Source organism: Diceros bicornis, chromosome 11 (genome assembly GCF_020826845.1).
Source record: "Diceros bicornis minor isolate mBicDic1 chromosome 11, mDicBic1.mat.cur, whole genome shotgun sequence".
Taxonomy (NCBI): Eukaryota; Metazoa; Chordata; class Mammalia; order Perissodactyla; family Rhinocerotidae; genus Diceros; species Diceros bicornis.
Window position 1 is genome coordinate 31,642,325 of NC_080750.1, and position 19,644 is coordinate 31,661,968.

Genomic DNA, 19,644 nt, shown 5'->3' on the forward strand with positions numbered 1-19,644 from the left:
CTTTGCTAGTAAAACTATTACCTGGATGTAACTGATGAGGGGAAATTTCTATTTCTAAAAATATTCCAACTAGCAAGTAGAGAATGATAAAATTAGCAAATCATTTTCCAACCCTTAAGGAATTAATTGATCCAGGCAATGTTCATCAATGGCTGCTAACATTACAAAAAGAGAACCAAACCATAAGACAGTAAGTACCTACTTTTGAAGGTAACATCATCACCTATAAAGCAGTTTTGCAAAAAAAAAAAAGTAACCTGAAACATTCAAGTGCCTAGATCTGTTAAAGCAGAGAAAATAGAAGAGCTGTGGAAACATGTGAAACGATACCACAGGGAAACTGTGCAGGTCAGATTATGCTGGGTCAGGAAAAGCAGATATGGATATGGTTGGCAGTAACAAGACATTATGAGTTCTTGGACAAGCAGTGTTTTTAGGAAGGTTGTCTGCAAATGATATTGGGTAGGGAGTGTATTACCACTCAGACTTAGGCAAGTGGACTCCTGCCCTAGGGCCCCATGTTTCAGAGGATCCTCATACTTTGGAGTGCCTTCTACAAAATTTTCTTATTTCCTGTCTGGTACTAGAACCAGCTGGAGTTGGCAGTGCACTCAAGCAGGTTTCCCTGAGCCCAGATCAGGGTACCACAAGCCTGGTACTTACATGAAATATCTAAAATAGTCAAACTCAAGGCGAGCCCAGTGGTGTAGTGATTAAGTTCACACACTCCACTTTGGCAGCCTGGGGTTCGCAGGTTTGGATCCTGGGTGCATCCGCTTATCAAGCCATGCTGTGGTGGGCATCCCACATATAAAGTAGAGGAAGATGAGCACGGCTGTTAGCCCAGGACCAATCTTCCTCGGCAAAAAGAGGACGATTAGCAACAAATATTAGCTCAGGGCTAAGTTTCCTAAGCAAAAAAATAAAATAAAATAGTCAAACTCATAGAAGCAGAGAACAGAGTGGTGGTTGCCATGAGATGAGGGAAAGTGAAAAGAGGCGTTGTTGTTAAATGGGTATAAAGTTACAGTTTATAAGATGAATGAATTCTAGAGATCTGCTATACAACATAGTGCCTCTAGTTAAAAATATGGTGTTGTACACTTAAAAACTTAACAGAGTGGATCTCAAGCTATGTGTTCTTACCACAAAAAAAAGAGCAAGAAATCTTTTGGAGGTGATGGATATGTTTATTACCTCGACGTGGTAATGGTATCATGGGTGTATGCATATGTCTAAACTCACCAAAGTGTATATGTTAAATATGTGCAGTTTTTTGTATATGAAGTGTACTTCAATAAAGCTGAAAACAAAATCAAAAGTGATCATATTCTGGTAATACAGTGATTATGGCCAAAAAGGTCAAGAGAGCACATGGTTGGAAGAATGTATTATTTTATGTCTATGCTATAAAATGCTGAATGGTAAATTAACATCACCAGGAAATAATTATCATTTATATTTTTCTGCATACCATGGGTAAGACTTGCGTTCATGAACATCATCAATGAGGCACAGTAATAACCTGTGAGAATCAGTGGAAGCCAGTGTTGACAGGTGGTGCAAAGAATGATGGAGCATCTTGAGTAATGGTGCAACCAGCATTAACTAAATGATATTTAGGAAGTTCAGAGGCAAGATCTATCCTGCCTCATACAAACAAGTTCTGAAGAACAGTAGTATTATGAGTAGTAACAGCATTACTACCTTTTTCTCATTGTGGGAGATATAAAATTAGCCAGGAAAATAAAGAACCTGAAAAGATGTTTCCTGGACCTGAACAAGAAGAGAAGGTGCTTGGACACTGTGAAAAATCTTCATGTGCACTGATCATAAAGTAAAGAAATATGTAAGTATATCTTCTTTATTGATTATTCTAAATCACCATTGATAAATCATTATACTCACATGGGGCCATGAATTCTACAATACATTTTTTAATCTATTGGTTATATAGACAGGGATCCCCCCAAAAATATTTGCCCAGGATTTTGCACACCCTAGGGTGGCCATGGAGGGTGTGGCCAGTAGGAAGGGTGAAAAGCTATAGAAAGGAAGATTGGTTAGAAGGCTATTGCAGTAATTCAGGACAGAACTGACGCCAGACTAGACTAGAGCGAGGAATGTAAGATGAAGAGAAAGGGGATGAAACTGAAAAAGATTTTAAGGGAAAAATAAATAGAATTTGACAGTAGATTGGTAAAGATGGAACAGAGGCTAAGAATCAAGGGTACTCCAAGGTGTCTGTGCTTAGACTGGAAAAATGTGCTAGGCAGAAATAACTACACATAGTAGAGAAGAAAGACCAGTCTGAGATGCAGGTGTGTGTTGGGATATGTGGCAAGTTCCCAATTACAAAGAATCCTTCTATGGAGTAGAAGTCAGTTATGAAACTCTGCAAATATCCAGAAAAATGTTTGTGTCTTCTTTCACATATGAGACATTGGAATCCAGTTTGTGATAAAATTTTCATACATGACATCAGAAGTTGTGAGTTTAAATTCCAATTTTTCCCCTTGGGCAAATTACTTAACATTTCTGAACCTTAGCTTTATTCCCTAAGAGTGGGCTAAACAATATCTTCTTCACAGTGTTATTTTGGGGCTGAAAAATGATAACGTATATGAAAGTGCCTAGTACTTTCAATAAATGTTTGTTCAAATGAAATTAAATGAAATCCCCCAAGGTCAAATTGCTTTCTAGTTCTACCAATCAGATAACCCGATCCTCATTTCACATTGTGACAGCAGTTTATCTATCACAGTGCTCCCTTAGGCCTGGGACTCAGGTCTATGGTCAGTATCTTTGCAGCCTATGATGAAACTTTTTCTCAATTGGAGAGAGTGAAAAATTGAAGGTGTTAACACCTCCAGGAAAAATAACTTATCCCTCTATAATGTACCCACCTGCATTTTAGAAGTCTGCTTCTAATACTGCTTGAGATGCAGTCACCAATAATATCGCATTTGTATTGTATGATGAGGTGATATCCCCTTGAAAATATAAATTAAAACAGCATTCAGTGAGCTTTCAAAAAAGGAGATGGGAGCCAAGACGGGGAGAATTTAAAATAGAATGATACCTCAATGATTTATTTGGATAACAATGATCTTGGCAGGATGCTAGTGGAGGGTGCGTGCAAAATCTCTATTACTCACTGACTGCCTATTTTTATGGCCTTCCTTTAACATGATTAAGTACCTAGTCTGTGCTTGAAGTACCTAATGGCCTTCATTTCTCCCCAGGGCCCAAGTCTCTCTCTGGCTGTCATTAGGATTTTGAGGAAAGGCATGCTGACTCCTTGGCTCCCGGGGAAGCAGTGGTGGCTGTGCGGCAATCCGGACTCCATGAATGTGTGGATGAGGGAACAGTGGCCTTAGGCCTTGTAGGAATGGCTCTGTGTGTTTAATAGGAAAAAGATTTTACTCACTGTGTCTCTGAGGTAGATTGAAAGTGCTTTTTTTCCCCAGCATAAGAAAAAGATGCTAATGGTGACTCACCAAACTGTGAAATATTTCTTTTCCTAAAGAGTGAAAGTCAGATAATTTATGGCATTTAAAACTTGATTGGAAAAGGTCCTTGGAGAATTTGCTTCCAGTAACTTGAAATATGTTTACAGCTCAGGAGAAAAGGGAGCATTTTATCATGGTGAGGAGGAAAGACATGGCACAGTCGTAGCAGACAGTTCAGGGTGATGCAGGCCAGGTCAGGGCCAGGAGCAGTGGCTCAGTCTTCAGGCTGACAGAGCAGATCTGCATTCTAATTTGATAGAGGCTCCTACTTGGAAGCAAGTGGGAACAGGTAACCATTTCAGAAAGGTATGTGTGAGCTGATTCAATGACTTTCTCTCCATCTTTCACCAGGCTTAGAGGAAGATACTCATAGAATTCTGGTGTCTGCAAGTTAGAAGATTAAAACCTTTAGTGTTTGTTATTGTTGTTTGTTGTTTATTTTTCTCTAATGTTCAGACATTTAGTGACTCATATTTACTCATTTGCTTCATAATCATCTTTTATTTCTATTAATGCCAATAAAAAATATTGTTACTTTGGAAAACTTGCAGAGAGACAGACAGAGATCCAGTTGTGCCTAGTATGATGGTCCAGCTTTGCACCCATGATTTGTACAATTCCCTCCTACAAATCTTCAATTTCAAAAAAGCTTGGTCAGTCTTGATGAGCAAATAAATTAAAAGCCCCAGAATCTGAACTCAGACTAGAGAAACTAGAACGCCCTTTCACTTGTCAGTTTGACCTACTCAGGGAAAAAGAAAATAATTTTTTGTTTTGATTACTTTCTGAATGGTTCGTGTCAGTTGATTCTTATTTCTGTTTTCAACTGAAAGCTTCCTCTTTGGTTAACTCATCAAGTAAAATTTGCATGTGGCCTTGGGGATGTCTGATCTATAGTATTATCAGATATCTTAGATGACAAGCTCCTTGAATTGTTTTCATAGCACCATCTGCCGAGAAAGGCAGTGCAGAGGAAAGAAAAAGCGTCCCCATTCCCTAGCAGAGGGTGGCAGAGGGGAACCTAATTCCACAACCTTGATTTAATTTAGAATGCCTACACAAGGTTTCTTGGTGGTCTAGTGGTTAAGATTGGGTGCTGTCACCACTGCAGCGTGGGTTTTCTTCTAGTCAGGGAACCACACCACCCAACTGTCGCTTGTCATACAGTGGTGGTTGTGTGTTGCTGGGATGCTGAAAGCTATGCCACTGGTATTTCAAACGCCAACAGGGTCACCCATGGTGGACAGGTTTCAGTGGAGCTTCCAGACTAGACAGACTAGACATACCTGGTCACCCACTTCCAAAAAGATTGGCCATGAAAACCCTATGAAGAGCAGCATGGCATTGCCTGATACAGCACCAGAAAGTAAGAGAATGGTGCAGAAAGACTGGGTGGGGTTCTGCTCTGCTGTTCAGAGGGTGTCTAGGAGTCAGAATCCACTCCACAGTACTAACAACAACACAAAATATCTAGATTGTTCCTTTTTTATTATATGCCAAAGACACAGCGATGCTTTTAGAGCACAGTCCTTTTTATATGGGTTATTTTATACCCTCTTCATTTACTTAAGACTCTGAAGACATGACATGTTTTAGAAATTATCATGATAATTATTACGATAACTAAAATGAGTCTTTTCCATTATGCAGTTGTGTGTACCATACCTTTCTAAGACCAATTTATCATTCTTTGGCATCCAAGTACACTATAAAAAAGGAAGAGAAGCTTCCAGTCAATTAAGCAAACAAGCTCAGTGTGTAGTTGTTTATGGCACCTTTTTCTGACTGTGATTACAAAATTACAGTGAAAGGAAGTGCAAATCTAATCAGAATAAATCAAAAACTTTCCAAGGGAGATCAGAGAAGAATGTTCATATCTTCTGGTTAAATTGTTTTTTTTTAAAAAAAGATTTGTTCAGTTTAGCATATTGAATACTGTTTTTAATCATTACCACCATTATTTGTGTTATTGATGGCCTATAATGAGAGATTGAATGAGAATGAATATGGCCGGGCCAGTGGCCAGTTGAAAACTCAGACAGCTACATATTGAAACAACTTTGCCAAGTACTACAGAACACAAATATTGAGCCCCTAACATGAAGTGATTTTGTGAGGTGTTGCCTCTTACCTGAAACAAGATGTCTGAGATCATAGACATGATCAAGCAGTATGGTAGGAGCACAGGATTAGGGAGAGAGTAATTAAAAGTTCCTGCAAATGAACTTTCATGCCACCCTATACTGTTTTATATATTGTCAGAGCGTGGTAAATATCCAGTTCTACAACATGTCCAACTGGTTTCTGTGAAACTCATCCAGTTTCAATGGCAGTTGGCTCTTCTTGATGAATCTCAATTTCCACATTTGCTTTGGATCCTCTACAAGGGCCATATATGTGTGTGCTTGTCTTGGGCATATTTTTGCAACATTTTTACTGAGTGGGATGGCAGGATCCACAGAGTATTTAGATGCTGGCCAGGATTTCTTGGCCTGTGATTATGGTATTATTTCAGTACATCTTGGTCGGGCCCATGTCATCAAGATTCACCCTCACAGTACTACGTTAATTCTTCTATCAATCAGCACTGAACAGCAAATTGCTTGTTTGTAGCCTTAGCAACATATTTTTGCCTCTTGGTTAAATGACTAGCAGCCAAAGAAATAAACACTGTAATTGTCTGCCAAAAGGATGCTCTGTACACCCAATTGTTTTCCTAGGTGTCATCAAGCAAGTTTTCCTTTAATTTTATTACATGAATGTGTCATCAAGCAAGTTTTCCTTTAATAGTCACATAAAATAAGGGTTGTAGCAAAAGATTATTTTGCTATATTCAAAGCTACACATGATTTTATCTACATTGTCATGGTTAGAGTGATATTTTATGCAGTTAGTAGAAGACTTTTTGGACAGATTACTCGCTTATCTTATGTCTCTTTCAGATCTTTCTTACAGTAATTGTAATAAAAGCATATATATTTCTAGGGACTAACTTGTAAAGTCTGTTACAGGATTTGCTGAAGAAATAATATCTCATTTTAAAATTATTGTAAAATAAAAATTGATGGTCTTTACTATTGCACTTCTACTTTTTTTATACAGTGTGTTATAAAGTTTGTTCATTTGCAAGTTTTAAGCAACAAAAATTAATTCAAATGATGCATATAATATCTTGAATTATGTAGCTAAAACTCATGTTTAAAGGCATAACAGTATTACAAGTTCTACTGAATACCTAAGCAAATTCAAATGGTCATGAAGAAATTGTAATGGGATATCATAATGGAGTCAACAATCACCTATTCGGCCCTTACTATTCTGACTTGCACTGAATTTTTTCCAAGTAGACATTCTCTAGCTAGAAGGAGCCTAAAAAGTCATCTACCCTAAAACATCAGCTTTACATGGAGAGGATATAGAGATCCAGATGGATTCAGCAAATTGTTCAAGGTCACCCAGCTTGGCAAGCATGGTCAGAACCAAACTCTGGCTCTGGTTAGTAGGGTCCGTGAACTATTGGATCCCAAATTTTGTGGGTGGCTTCAAACAACAGGAATTTATCATCTCACAGCTTTAGAAGCTAGAAGTCAGAAATCAATCACAGCCAATCCCAGATTTGATTTCTGATTTTGACAAACAACCTCAAATTGCTTCATTTCTTCATCCATAAAATGGGGATAAATAACCTATCGTACAGGGCACTGTGCAGATTGATCTAATGAGGTGGTACAGTAAGTGCCCAGTACATTGCCTGGCACAGTCACCAAGCCTAACTTCCCATCTCTCCAAGGTTCTTTGCAGGACAACACTGAGAAGCAAATGTTCCCCTCAGCTCTTCTTCTACTTCTTTGGAAGATAAGATTTCTAGCTATATTTATAGGTTTCTCTAAGCACCAGAACTTTAAGAATTTGATCTTTACTAAGCAGTGTAAATCATACTTTTACCATTTATGTTGACTTGGATTTATCCATTCCAAACTCTAAAATACAACCTCACAGTGATTTTCAAGAGCTTGGGAAGCTTAATTTTAGATTCGGCACTGAAGTTTAAATTATCTAAGGTGATAACATACTCCTCGCAGTCTAATTTTAAAGTCCAGACCAGTACTATTCATTCTTTGGCTATGAATTATATAAAAGTCCAGGGATCACCAAGATGAAATAAAATAAGAAGGTTTTCTAAATGTCATGCTTGTGGTTTTTGTTATTAAGTAAATAGAGATTTTTCAGATCAGTTAAAAGTAAATTTTTTTCTTGTAAACAGCTGGCAGGATGGGCATGGGACACAGAAAGGCCCTACTAGATATAGTAGGGCCTTTAGTATCCAGAAAAAGGAAAGCTTTATTAAATAATAGACTAACTTTAAAGAGTACTGCCTGTGTGCCAGGTATTCTGCTAGAGAAATCTGACTTTTCAAAGGATTAAGTTCTATGACTCAAGTCCTATATCAAGTATGAGGCTAAGCTAAGGTTAGAAAAATTAACATCTGACTCACAAACCAGTGCTTGTTTCTGTTTACCAGTTAAGTTTCCAAATCAACTCTTTTAGTGGCTCCCTTTGCTAAATACAAGTTCTAAATTCGTTCTGAAATACTCTAGAATCAGAACTAAGAAGTCATGGTATAGTTAGAATTAAAATGGCAATATTGATTTCTTTTCATTACTCTTGGCTTATGAGTGTGTGAGCTGTAAATTTGTTGCTCTTGTTCTAAAAAAAATTAGGTTTTCAAATAAATTTGTTGGAACTACTGGTTGCTCAAAGGTTGACATAATAAAGCAGTTGGATTGTGGCTTAGTCACAACCGGCTGAGGAAATCCCAGTCATTTATGGATTGGGCTATAAACATTCATGTCCTGGAGGATAAAGTGTGATAATGTGAATATGTTTTTCAAAAAAAGAAAAAGAAAAGAAAACTTATGCTCCAAGTCTGTGTTTGCTAAGACGGTGGCAACAAAGTACCACAAACTTTGTGAGTTGCTTCAAACAACAGGAATTTATCGTCTCACAGTTTTGGAAGCTAGAAGTCAGAAATCAAGGTGTCAACAGGGTTAGTTCCTTTGAGGGCTGTGAGAGAGCATCTGTTTCATGCCTGTCCCCTAGCTTCTGAGGTTTGCTGGAAATCTTTGACTTTCTTTGGTTTGTGGCAACATGACTCCAATCTCTGCCTTCACCTTCACGTGACCTTCACCCTATGTCTCCTCATAATCTTCCGTCTGTGCAGGTCCATGCCTTTTTGCATGGCATTCTTTTTATAACTAAGTACATCTACAATGACCCTATTCCCAAACTTGGTCACATTCGGAAGTACTGGGGCTTAGGCCTTCAACATATATATATTTTTAGGGGACAGCGTTCAACCCGTAACAAGGTCTAAAAAGTAAAAGAGAAATGGTGTGGCAAAATTACCTGACAAATTTAGGTCAGGTTGAAAAGAAAACACTGATGATTTAGACCAAAACAAATAGCGTGCTTGTCTGCATAATTGGGGCTGCAAGATGGTCAACTTGGGTAACACAAGGCAAGAAAGAGAAAGGGGGTGAACGAAAGGAAAGAAGGAGAGAAGGGGAAAGAGGACCAAGAAGAGAAAGTGGGTGAGTGAAGGGAAGAGAGGGGACAGATGGAGGGGACCAGGAGAAAGATCACATCAACCAGTGCTCTCATTTGCAGACCTGCTCAAATCCTCCTCCTTCCAACTTTAGATCTGAACTGAGCCTGACTACAGAGCTCTAATCTATTGAACTATCTTCCCAATTACAGCTAGTTTATGAGTTTAATAATTACTCACATCTTATGTTCACTCACTGAAGAGAAATGTGTCTTTAGAGTCCTTTTAAAATTAGATTGCTTCTGCGGTTTCAAACCTATAGGAGCTATTCATTCGGACCATTTGCCTCCTTGTAAAGAGAATAGGTTCTTTGTTCATACATAGACCCCATAGCAGAAGCCACAACATGCCCACTCCTGGTGTGAGTTAGCTCAGTAGGACATTACAGGGCATAAGATAGCTGGATGTTGGGATGCTGTTGTTTCTACTGCCTCAGAAATTAGAGATGAAAAATCCCTATTCATTCATCCAGTATATCTTTCTGCCAAAGCTAAATTAATTTTAGCACTTTACTTTCTAGGACTTTGTATGGTTCATGTTTTAAAACTTCAAGGTCATACAATCTCTGGAAAACCTGGTCTATCAATATACCAAATGGTGATGTGGCTAAAGGACAGGTTCATTACGACTCATCAAGGACTAATGTATGTGAATGAGAACAATATAGCCTAACCATTTTTTGTACTCTATTAAGATTACTATGCAGCATTTTGTACTGGATTTTGCTTACAAAGTTTTTTTTTTTTTCACATATTATCTCACTTAGCTCTTACTGAATCCCTGTAAGATAGGCAAAACATTTGTTTTAATATCCCTTTCACAGATAAAGAAATTGAGATTTGTAAGTGGTGGAGCTGAGACTACAACTCATGTTGTCTATCTTCTCATCCAAATCTTTTCCCATTTCCCTCATTGCCTCAGCAGAGTACGAAGTATTCCCAGTTTTATTCCTGAATGCCCAATAGTTGCTTTGAATAAAGTACATAAAAATTATATGATAGAAGGTAATTAAACAGAGTCATGGAATGTGAGAAAGAGGGATCTGTCTATGATGATGAAGAGAGGAAATCATGAAAGTGATGCCAAGGTGGAAGGGCTACCTAAGCATGTTTATTGTGTAGGGCAGGGTGGAACGGCATATGTTCCAGAGAATTCCCTGGAAGATAGAGTGGAAGGTTAGAAACTGAGATGCTGTTTGCAGCTACAAGCCTCCTTCCTTTCTAATCAGCCTCTTCCCATTTCATTTGCTCTAATATTTGTCACGTTACAGTATTCCCATGGTGATGAACTCACAAACACTAACCAAATCAGTCTGTAGAAAGAAGAGCAGAGAATGAAAGACTTCCCCTTTACACAAAAATAATCTAGTAATCACCAGTGCTGAGACACTTTAAAGGAAAATGAAAGTCTAATGACCACGCCTCATTTAAACAAAGGGAAATACCAATCATTCCGCTTATCAAAGGTCTTAGATGCAGGAAACAGCTTAGTTCTCAAATTCGGTAAATTTAACAATTGACTCTCAACACTCTAAACATCATCTGTTCAATTCATTTGCATAATTCGAGAGATAATAAATTCAATGTTATTTTTAAGTGTCTAGGAAGTAGCAAATATTTTAAAGATATTACAAGCCATAGAAGAAAAAAATGTAAATTATCAACAACAACAACCACAAAATACTCCAGAAGTCTCTGTCTTTTCTTAAAGGTTACCGTATAGCCACTGCTTCCTTGAATTGGGGAAGCATAATTCAGGTACCAGTTTATTTGTTCCAATTCAGGTATCTGCTTATGTTTGGAAATCTTTCAGAAGATTGATGTATTTTTTGCTACAGTGAGCAAATCATCACACGTAAACAAAAAATCAGTGTTATTAAGCTCCATATTAGGTGATGAATGCCACTTATTTCTTATTTTCTCCTTGAATATTGGAATGGTATTCTGGATCAAACAAGCCTGTTACTATGAAAGGAGCAAGGCTGTTCAACCACACGTACCACTGAATTTCCAAAACAATAAAGAACCTCAAAGTTCATCCATGAGTCCATTCATACATTTATTCATTTGACAAGTATTTACCCAGTGCCTACAATGCCAGGCCCTGGGTTGGCTGTTTAGATCTCAAATATTATAAAAGCTTAAAAGGATAGATCATAATGAAAGTCCCGTGTTCAATCTTCCAAAGACAGTTCAGTGCAAGTGTGCCTGCACTCCACAAACACAAGCACACCTACACACCAACACACTGACATACTTAATCACACTAGAGACATGAACTAGACTATGAGTCTATTTAGGAAACAATAAGTGCTGCACAGAAACACTTACATAGAAGATAAACTATAGCTAATGGTTCCAAGAATTTAGGATTTCATACATAAGGAAAGAAAAAAACAAAAGGACAAATATAGGGTTGCCACCCATTTATATTGTCAAGGAAGGACATTAAACACATATCAAAACAAAACTACAGTTTACTATCACTTTCATTTCTTTAACAAAGGGATATGAAACACCTTCTCCCCCCAAAAAGGAAAGAATACTTTTCAGAATAAAGTTAGCCATTTAAATTGGATATATTTAGCTGAACGAAAAATTCCATTTTCTTTTTTTTCTTAGTTACCTTCATGAACACTTGTCTTATTTCACTTTGTAGACACTCCTCAGGCACTGGCACCAGTCTGTAAACCAAAATTGGGGAAACACTGGCAAAAAATGGAAGATTTGCAGCTCTGTGATCAACCAAGAGGCCCATATCTGAATCTAGTCTCAGGCACTTATTAATGTCAGATCTTGGTCGAGTTGCTTTCATGTTTACAGTTCCAGCTGTAAAATAGAAATTCTAATGGAATTTGTAAGGATTAAATTATATAACCCATATAAAAAATTACACAGAGGCTTACAAGTGACACCAAGCTGACAGCTACTGTTGTGGCAACACACCAAAGTAGCTTTAGATGATTCAAATGCCCATTCTTTGGATTCTCTGTCTTCCCTGACAAAAACTGTGAAGTCTGAGTGTTTACTCTACTTCCAAGCTAATAAATTAGTGTGTTGCCTTTTGATGGATGCTGGAAGAAGACATGAGACTCTTGGATCAGAAACAAAAGACAGTTAATTACTCACAGCAGGAGCAGTAACCAGAGCGTCAGCACTTGTGTCAATTCCTGAGCCCCAGTTCTCACAGAGTAATGCTAGGAGGGCCAGGAGACTCTTAAAAAACACAGTGTGCTTCCTTCAAGAAAGAAATCCTGAATTTAGGGAACTAGAATCTCTTATAATGGTCAGTTAGCCTGCTTGACATTTGCCCAGAAGGGAGATATTATCTTTATTACATTAGGCAGTAAATAAACTTGCCCTTTGCTAGAGAGAGTGACACTATCTCCACATTTCAAGGCCATTTCCTATACAAACAATTTTGAAAAGATTGTCTGGAACAAAGGCAGTCAGTGCCTCTGTGTCAAGAGCAAGTATGCTAGAGATCCATGAAGAGTGGTCTCCCAACACTCCCTACTTAAACAACAATTTTAATTTCTTTTAAGATTTTATTTTTTTTAGAGCAGGTTTAGATTCACAGCAAAATTGAGAGGAAGGTACAGGGATTTCTCATATATCCCTTGCTACATGTGTAGCCTCCCCATTATCAACATCCCCCATTAAGATGGTACATTTGTTACAACTGATGAACCTACATTGATCCATCATAATCACCCAAGGTCCATAGTTTACCTTAGGGTTTACTCTTGGTGTTGTGCATTCTATGGGTTTGGACAAATGTATAATGGCATGTATCCATCATTATAGTATCACAGAGTTACACTCCCTACTTTTCACTTGATTGTCACTCTTCTTTCCTGTACATTTGAATTCTCCTCTTAACTGGATATGTCCTATAAACATTTAGAAATTCTTGAAGATCTACCTTCCTGAAAAGGAAACAAGCATGTGAATATCCAGTTTCCCAACACTTTTATTGAAGAGACTATCCTTTCCCCATTGAGTACTGTTGGCTCCCTTGTCAAATATTGACTGCATATGCAGGAGTTTATTTCTGGGATCTCAGTTCTGTTTCATTGATGTATGTACGTATCAGTTTTTATGCCAGTACCATGCTGTTTTGATTACTATAGCTTTGTAATATAGTTTGAAATCAGGCAGTATGATGCTTCCCATTTTGTTCTTCTTTCTCAAGATTGCTTTGGCTATTCGAGGTTTTTTGTGGTTCCATATGAATTTTAGGATTGTTTGTTCTATTTCTGTAAAAAATATCATTGAAATTTTGATAGTGATTGCAATGAATCTGTAGACTTCTTCAGGTTTTGCCCATTTATGAAGAGACATAAAGAACCAAAGAAGACATACAAATGACCAACAGGTACATGAAAAGGTGGTCAATGTCACTATTCATCAGGAAATGCAAATCAAAGCTACAATGAGATATCACCTCACACTTGTTAGAATGATTGTTATCAAAAAGACAAGAGATAACGAGTGCTGATGAGGATATGGAGAAAAGGGAATCCTGTGCACTATTGGTGAGAATGTAAATTGGCTCAGCTACTATGGAAAAGAGTATGAAGATTCTTCAAAAAATTAAAAATAGAACTCCCATATGATCCAGCAATCCCACTTCTGAGTACATATCTGAAGAAAATAAAATTACTATCTTGAAGACACATCTGCACCCACATGTTTATTGCAGATTATTCACAATAGCCTAGACATGTAAACAACCTAATTATCCTTCAATGGATGAATGGATAAAGAAAATGTGATACATATATATACACACACATATATATACACATATATATATATGTATAATAGAATGTTATTCAGCCATAAAAAGAAAGGAAATTCTGCCACTTGTGAGAACATGGATGAACCTTAAGGGCATTATACTAAGTGACATAAGGCAGAAAAAGACAGACAGTGTATGATCTCAGCTATATGTGGAATCTGAAAAAGCCAAACTCATAGAAACTGATAGTAGAGTGGTGGTTGCCGGAGACTAGGGAGTGGAGGAAACAGGGAGATGTTGGTTAAAGGGTAAAAATTTCCCGTTATAAGACAAATAAGTTCTTGGTATCTAAAGTACAGCTTGGTAATTATAGTTAGCAAAACTGTATCATATGCTTGAAAGTTGATAAGAGAGTAAACCTTAAATGTTCTCTCCAGAAAAACAAAACAAAACACTGCTAACTCTATGAGGTGATGGACGTGGTAATTGGCCTTCTTGTGGTAATCATTGCACAATATATACATATATCACATCATCACGGTGTACACTTTACCCTTACACCATATTATATGTCATTACATCTCAATAAAGCTGGATAAAAAAAAGAAGGAAGCAAACTAACTAACCCCTCCCAATCTCTCATCTCCCTCTAGTCACTGCTGTACTCTCTTCTTCACAATCTGATTTCTTAAGAGGTTTTATGCTTGATTTCCCATTTACTCACATTACATCCATTCTGTTTTTATTACGAAATATGATGTAAATACCAAAGAAGTGCACAAATCATATATGTGTATTTTAACGGGCACCCGTGTAACCTCCACCCAGATCTAGAGACAGAAAAATATTGATACCTCTATGACCCAGTAATTCTGGTCCTAGAGTACATAAACTAGGACACGTACCTAAGAACATTTATAACAACATTATTCAATCTTATGAAAGTGAAAGAACCATCTGGAGAATGGGTATACCCATTGTGCTCCCTTATAATTCTCCCCAGCAAAACCCACTCCTTGTCTTATGGATATCCACTATCCGTGTTTACATGATAATGATCTTGTTATTATTGTCTAAATTATCAATGTACTTTCATGGTTTTTGAGTTTTATGAAAATAGAATCATAATTTTTATTCTTTTGTGTCTGCTTCTTTCACTCAACATAATGTTCGTGAGATGTATCTATATTCTCAGGTGTATCTGAAGTTTACTGCTGGAGTTTATTCCTTTTCATTCTGTATAGTATTTTATCGTATGTGTCTTCTACAACTTATTTACCTATTCTTTTGTAGACATTTGTTTCCATTCCTATAATATTAAACAATGTTGCTATAAACATTCTTATAAATGTGTTCTACTGTATTTACTCTAGGTTATATAGCTAGAAGCAGAATTGATATATTACAAGTTCTATGCATCTTTAATGATAATAGACCATGTCAACTGTTCTCCTAAGTGGTTGTTTCAATCTTCACTTCTACCAGCAGAGTATTAGGATTTTTGTTTTATCATATTTTATTTTATTAAAGAGTAAACACATGATAATATTTACTATGTGCCAGGCCATATTCTAAGTACATTGATTTAAACTTTATAATATGATTAAATTTAACTTTAAATTAATATTAAATTTGTGTAAGTTCTTTCTATATTTTTGTGTATCTAGTAAATTTTTTTCTACTTGGAGGTTTGCATTTTCCCTCTGTTAATTGGTATCTCTTAATGAACAGGTCCTTAATTTTAATGTAATTAAATGTATAAATCATTTCCTCTATGGTTATGCTTTTTGTGTCCTATATTATAAATTGTACCCACTGAAGGGTACATATATAGATTATCCTATATTATTGCCCATATTATTCTATATACATTTTATTTTTTGTTGAGATCTCTAATACATCACAAATTCTTATTTGTATATAGAGTGGTTAATGGTTAATTTTATGTGTCAACTTAGTTAGGCTATGATGCCCAGCTGTTTGTCAAACGCTAGTCTAGATGTTGCTGTGAAGGTGTTTTGTAGATGTGATTAACCTTTGCAGTCAGTTGACTTTAAGTAAAGGATCACCCTCAATAATGAGGACAGGCCTCATTCAATCAGCTGAAGGCCTTAAGAGCAAAAGCTGAGGTTTCCCAGAGAAGAAGGAATTCTGCTTCAAGCCTTTAACATAGAAATCCTCCCTGAGTTTCCAGTTTCCAGCATATCCTATGGATTTCAGACTCAAAACTGCAGCAACAACTCTTACCTGAGTTTCTAACCTTTAGGTCTGCCATACAGATTTCAGAGATGTCAGAACCCACAATCACATGAACCAATTTCTTCAACTTTATATATACATATATTCTATTGGTTCTGTTTGCCTAGAGAACCCTGATTGATATAGATTTTGGTACTAGGTCGTTCTAGAGGAACAGAATCTTAGAGGTGAGTTTTCTGAATTGCTTCTGGAGTTCCTGGGATTAGTTCTCTAATATGATTGGATTTAAAGGCACTTAACGACTCTGTTGTCATTAGTAAAGAGGGCATTGATAGTTCATGCATGGTATGGCAATAGAGATATGCAAAATATCACCATTGAATTAGCTGGTTGCTCCTAACTGTACTCAACAAAGTGGAGAAAGAAAAGGACCAGCTCAAGTCCTTATAAATTCCTAGCTCAAGTGCTGCATAAATGACCTAGAAGTCTCAAAGTCTGTCCTGAAAGAAAGCCTTATCTCCTGTAGCTGCAAAACTGAGATTTCTGAAAACTAAGCCCAGAGTCTCATCCTGGGAGTGGCTCAATTACAAGATAAATTGAATTCTCAAGCTTACAAGATGTCTGCTGTTAAAGTCAGAGGATTGATTATGAAGGAATGGGATCCCGAATTTGGAGTGGGAATATATGGGCAGATTGATGAAGTTGGGGACATTGAACTCTTGAATTCTGATGCATCTTCTTTTCCAACAGAAGCAGCCACTTTTTCCCCATCTGAGGAGGTTACCTATACTTTTCCTGAAGAATCTGTAATGGCCTCCCCCGAAGTAGGCACTTTGCAAGACACTGTTGATTCTCTTCAGGACCCACACCCTACCACCTGTCTTTGCTTTTAGACCTATTAAGTAGACTCAAGTCCCAGTAAGTCCCAAAAGGTGAGGCAAACAATGTCACCCATGAGGAGGTGCATTATATCCCAAACGAACACTTGATTTTTCCAATTTATATACATAGAAATCTGGGGAATGTGTGTGGGAATGGATATTAGGGGTTTGGGATAATGGAGGAAGGAGTATAAAATTAGATCAGATGGAATTTATTGATACGGGTCCACTAAACAGACATTCTGGATTCAATGTTGCAGCTTGAGGGATTAGAAAGAGCTCTAACAGTTTGTTTGACTGGTTGGCTGAAACACAGACCGGTGGCCTGCACTAAGTAAGTTGAAACGCCAGAACTGCCTTGATATATTGCAGAGTACGGAATCCAAAAACTTAAGGAAATTTAAATTTTAGAGTAGATTTATCATGTAAGACCTGCTCACTCATCCCAGGAGGACACAGCTTTCAAGAATGTGAAAAAGAAATTTTGAGGAGACCCCTACACCCTTGAAGACCTCTGTGGTCACTCTTCTATGTAGTCAGGAATTACAGGGAGAGCTTCTGACACTGAACTGGGACTCTTAAATGCAAAGGGAATAATTGGATCATGGGGTGGCAGGGGCCAAGTGGTGGCACTTAATCACCAAAGACAAGGTGGGCATGGTTACTGTAATGGACGGTAGAATCAAAGCAGTAATTAGAATAGTCTGATTCACAGAGACCTACGCTGTTGGCTAATTGATCATGGTGTCTCTACAAGCGAAATAAATGGGCACTAAATTCTTACTTGATCTGTATAAGCAGAAGAGTTCTAGGTCAACTGAACAGGTGTCTAACTTGAGTCATCAAAACAAAGAGCTCTGTCCCTTCAATCAATTCCCATATTTGAGCCAGTGTACAGACCCAGAATCCCTTGAATGCAAGGGAAGCTGGATCTCCTTAAGGAAGAATCCCACTATACTGCCTAAATTTACACTGTTAGTCTTTCTCCCAGCCTTCCACAAGGGATTTATGGCCTTTTACCAGGGTGACTGTGAACTGGGGACAAGGAAATAATCAGATTTTGGGGGATTACTGGACACCAGCTCTGAAGTAGTAATAATTTCGGAAGACCTAAACTGTCTCGCTGTGTCCACCAGTCAGAGTAGTGACTTAAGAGTTTCAGATGATCAATGGAATTTTTGTTCAGGGTCATCTCACCATGAGATGTATCCTGAACACATCCTGCTAAAGTGGTTATTTTCTCAATTCCAGGATTCAATAATTGGAATAGACATACCAGCAACTGGCAAAATCCTCACATTAGTTCCTCGACCTGTGGAGTGAGGGCTATTATGGTAGGAAAGGCCAAATGGAAGCCACTAGAACTACCTCTACAGAGTAAAATAGTAAACCAAAAGCAATACTGCATTCCTGGAGAGATTGCAGATAATTAGGACTTGAAGGATACAAGGCTGGTCATTTCTACTACATCCCCATTCAACTCACTTAGCTGGCTTTGCACGAAACAGGTGGATCTTGGAGAACGACAGTAGATTATTTTAAACTCAGAGGGTCACTCAAATTGCAGCTGCTGTTTCAGATGTGATTACTGTTTGAGCAAATTAACACAACCCCTGGTACCTAGCATGTAGCTATTGATTGAGCAAATACTTTTTCTCCACTTCTTTTAGTAAAGATGGCCAGAAGCAATTTGCTTTCAGTTAGCAAGGCCAGCAATACACCTTCACTGTTGTACTTTAAGGATATATCAGCTCTTGAGCCCTATGTCATAATTTAGTTGGCAGGGAACTTGATCACCTTTCCTTTCCACAAGATATCACACTGGTCCATTACATTGATGACATTATGCTGATTGTATCTAGTGAACAAGAGATATAAACTACTCTAGACGTATTGGTAAGACATTTGCATATCAGAGGGTGGGATATAAATCCACAAAATTCAGAGACTTGCTACCTCAGTAAAATTTCTAAAAGTCCAGTGGTGTGGGACATGTCAAGATATCCCTTCTTGGTGAAGATAAGATGAAGGATAAATTGTTGCAACAGGCCCCTCCTACAATCAAAAAAAAGAGACACAATGCCTAGGGGGGCTCTTTGGATTTTGGATGAAACTGTAGGGAAGTAGAATCTGCTACCCCAAAATGTATCTCTTTGGCTTGATTATTTTTAAGAATAAAAGACTCTGGAAGTAGCTTTGACCTTCCCCCTAACTGCCTGAAAGAATTTAAGATAGAAGACTTGTTCTAGGAAGGAGCTACCACCATAGATAATTATAGGATAATGAACTAGGTGCGGTAGACAGGAAGGAATCTAGCAAGGCCCATTTGATCAGAGTCCTCTCCATGTCCCATTGTCTCTGCAAGGCAGGCAAACATTTGTTTACCAAACATTTGCTTTTCCATCGCCATGTGACTTGCCTTTCTAGCCTTTGAAGCCTTTGAAGCGCCAAAGCACCACCCCCGACACCCTCTTCTGTCTTTAGCTGAAGATGGTATTTAAGGTGGTGGCTTCAACCATTTTGGCAAGTTACTCAGTTTTCCTGGGTTTCTCTTATGTATGGATGGTATTAAATTTTGTTTGATTTTCTTCTGTTAGTCTGTCTCACGTTGGTTTAATTCGTAGATCAGCCAGAACCTAGAAGGGCAGAGGAAAATTTCTTCCTCCCCTGTGCAACATATTCCTCACTTGGGTGTGGTACTCCA